Source organism: Rattus rattus, chromosome 18 (genome assembly GCF_011064425.1).
Source record: "Rattus rattus isolate New Zealand chromosome 18, Rrattus_CSIRO_v1, whole genome shotgun sequence".
NCBI classification, from domain to species: domain Eukaryota; kingdom Metazoa; phylum Chordata; class Mammalia; order Rodentia; family Muridae; genus Rattus; species Rattus rattus.
This window is the reverse complement of record NC_046171.1, coordinates 26,711,994-26,715,528: the sequence shown is the minus strand read 5'-3', so window position 1 is coordinate 26,715,528 and position 3,535 is coordinate 26,711,994. Positions and strand designations below refer to the sequence as shown.

Sequence of the window (3,535 nt, the reverse complement as noted above, 5' to 3'; positions counted from 1 at the left end):
TTCCGGCTATCCAAAGGCAGGGGTCTACTGCGTCCTGTCTCCCACACCTACCCAACCCCATCACTCGCTACTTCCAGGCATGGTCCTTACAGATGACCCTGTCCTTCTGCCACAGACAAAGCAAGAGGACTGGTATTTAGCACTAGCCAAGGCCTATGGTTTCTAGTCATGCCTATAGGAGGTGACTACAGGAGGTGAGGCACATTTGCCCCAGACCCCAATCTACTTCTAGCAGGTAGGTTTTTGTAAGCTTTGGGGAATCTTGGTATTGACTTTGGCCTGGGTATATTGTCCAACTCTCCCTCAAGAGCTCTGGGAGCTAACAGGTTAAGAAAGGGCTTCTGGGCGCTGCTCTTGAACAAATGGTGTGGTGTAGAAGAGCAGTAGGACTGTCTGCAGTGATGCTGTGAAGACAAGGGCTCTCTGTGCTGCTCCGGACAGGGCCTACCAATGAGGTGCATGCAGAAACCCACATCCCACAGGTCATGAGAGTTTCTGATGTGGCTGGCGTCCATGAACCATAACAAGACCATGGAGCCAAAGGAAAGGACACAGGTGTCTGTTCTGATGGACAGGAGGCTGCAGGCTGCAGGCTGGAAGCTGGAGTCTTTCTTCTTCTTCTTCTTCTTTTTTTTTTTTTTTTTTTATTACCTTGAGTATTTTCTTTTTTACATTTCGAGGATTATTCCCCTTCCTGGTTTCCGGGCCAACATCCCCCTCCTCCCCCCCCCTCCTCTCCTCCCCCTCCCCCCCCCCCCCCCCTTCCCCCCTCCTTCCTCCCCCTCCCCCTCCTCTTCCTCCTCCTCCTCCTCCTCCTCCTCCTCCTCCTCCTTCTCCTCCTCCTCCTCCTCCTCCTCCTCCTCTTTCTTTTCTTTCTTTCTTTCTTTCAACTATGAATGACACTTTATTCAGTCCTTTTCTTTACAACTGAAACTCTGGGAATTCAAAATTAACGTCCTTGCCTGTGAGCTTCTTGTACCCACCAGAAGAAGTTTCAACCTTGTGCTCCATGTTGTTCTGCTGTGCTTTGTCTAAATGAACTTTTATGAGCCTGCTGCCCTCCAGTTTCACACGGATCCTCTGACCCACAATGTCACTTGGGAAGACCAAGTCCTCAAGGATGGTGTCGCGCACTGCGGTCAGGGTGCGGCTTCTGGGGCGCTTTTGCTAACTTTTCCTATGGCTTTTCCGGGTTGGCTTGGGCAGAATCCTCCTCTGAGCAATGAAGACTACATCCTTCCCACTGAACTTTTTCTCCAACTCATAAACTAGCCGGACTTGGATTTTTCTGGAAAGATTTCAGTTGAGGAACTGGGACAAAAATTATGATGGCTTTCCGACCACCACCGACTTCGATTTCCTTTGCCGCAGTGATGTTGAGTTCCCGCAGCTGCACCTTCAGACCTGAGTTCATCTCCAGCTCGAGCAGCGCCTGAGAGATTCCAGACTCGAACTCGTCCGCCTTCTCACCACTGGGCTTCACAATCTTGGCGCTCGAGCTGAACATGGCTTTGTCCTTACAGACTGCTGATTTAGAAAGAGGCACAGCTCTCACGAGAACAGCTCATATCTGGAGTCTTATTTCTACTGCAGATTTCCAGTCTATGTGTGGCAACCTCAACCTTAGAGTCCAGGAGGAACAAACAAGCTCTGGTGTGCACCCGAGCACACAGTCAGTCCTTTAAGGACAAGTGGCTTGACCTTGGAATCCATTCCAGGGGACTAAACGCCCTCAACTACCCTGTGGGCCAGACTAGCCAAACTCACCAAGCTCACCAAGTCTCCTCAGAATTTCTATCTCCCCACTTACCCTAGACACCCACCCTGAAAGGACAAGTCAAATCCTTATAGAAGCTTTTGCTGCTGCCGCAGGCTTGGGGAAGGTGAGCCGTCCCATTGTCACTTTCATGGCTACTCCTTGGCTGTGTCTGCTGTGTTCCATACTGCTCATGTTAAATTCAGTGGCCGGATGTGATGTTGGCCAGCTGCAGAGCCTCCCCTGACCAAAGTCCTCAGGTCTGCTCTCTGCTGAGGTCTGCGTGCCCATCAGCAGCCTCCACGGGAGGCCGATAGTCTTGACTTCAGCTCTAGCTCAGCCTCTAAATCAAGTTCTGGGTTAAGTAGGAGCACACCATGGCTTTGAAGAATCTCCTCCAGATGTTCTGGGAAAGTCCAGTATAATCGCTCATTGCTGCTAAAGCATCAGGGAACTTAGCCCCACTCATGCCTCTGCTTGGTTCTGAAGAACACATGGGTTGGAAATAGGAAGCCCAAGCCAGTATCTCTCCTCCCTCCTCCTCCCTCCTCCTCCTCCTCCTCCTCCTCCTCCTCCTCCTCCTCCTCCTTCTTCTTCCTCCTCCTCCTCCTTCCTCCTCCTCCTACTCTTCCTCCTCCTCTTCCTCTCACTCTTCTTCCTCTTCCCCCTCTTCATCTTCCTCCTCCTCTTCCTCCTCTTCTTCCTCTTCTTCTTCCTCCTCTTCTTCTTCCTCCTCCTCCTCCTCTTCCTCCTCCTCCTCTTCTTCTTCCTCCTCTTCCTCTTCCTCCTCTTCATCTTCCTCCTCTTCCTCTTCTTCCTCCCCCTCCTTTTCTTTCTCCTCCTCCTCTTCTTCCTGCTCTTCCTCCTCTTCCCCTTCTTCCTTACCTGTGAGTCTGGCCATATAGAGGGTTGGGCTGTTCTTAGCAGCAGCAGCAGCAGCAGCAGCAGCAGCAGCAGCAGCCTTCTTGGCTCTTCCTAGCAGTAACAACAACCTTCATGCTTCTCCCCCAACACTTCTGTCGTCCCCTGGGAGCCTCAGACTGAGAAAGGAGTTGCCTATCCTGCATTTGTGGGGCAGGGGGGCACAGTATTTGTTTTGGCTTTTGCCAAAAGGAGCTGAAAGCAGATGCAATAGCTTAGAAAGCCCATATTCAGATCTGCCTTCTGCTAAATCAAAGGTTCTCCAGACCCTTGCTGCTGCTATGTCGTGAGACACCGAGCTCCCAATAGGAGCTAAAAACCACAGTGTCCAGCAAAGAGGCCCAAAACTTCTCTTCAGACAAGGGCTGCCCCAGAAGCCTAATTGTTTCTCAGACTGTTGCAGTGTTAAGAAGCCAACTGTCACTAAGGACAATCACTGAGACAAGTGAACCCAGGTGTCTCAAGTATGATCAAAACAAAACAAAACAACCCTGTCTCAGGCCCAGTAATGTTCATGTCACTTCAGCGAGTGTCGCTCATGCCACAGTCAACACTCTGTTTCATGAAGTCCTTGGAACTTCGAGCAGTAACTAGTCAGTATCCTCTCCCCTTTCCCCTTGCTTGGTGTTCTCTTCCAGTTGCCATCTTCTCCAGAAATACATTCCCCTAGATACGGGGACCCTGGCATCTTGTCACCCATGCTAGGCCTCCGTAACCTGGTCTAAGCAAATCCTAGGATTGGTAGTTGAGGACATTGGCAGAGGTCTCATCTCCCCAGAGCACTCTAAGCCCATTCTGGAAGGCTTTGAGAAAGCCCCTTCTATTTGGGTGGGGATGTATACATATGTAGCCCTTGCC

The 3,535-nt window shown here is 50.9% G+C and overlaps 1 pseudogene; it reads right to left on the bottom strand.

Annotated features, from left to right (window-relative positions):
• Positions 1-921: 921 nt before the first annotated feature.
• Positions 922-1,507, bottom strand: LOC116887373 (annotated as a pseudogene).
• Between the last annotated feature and the right edge of the window lie 2,028 nt (positions 1,508-3,535).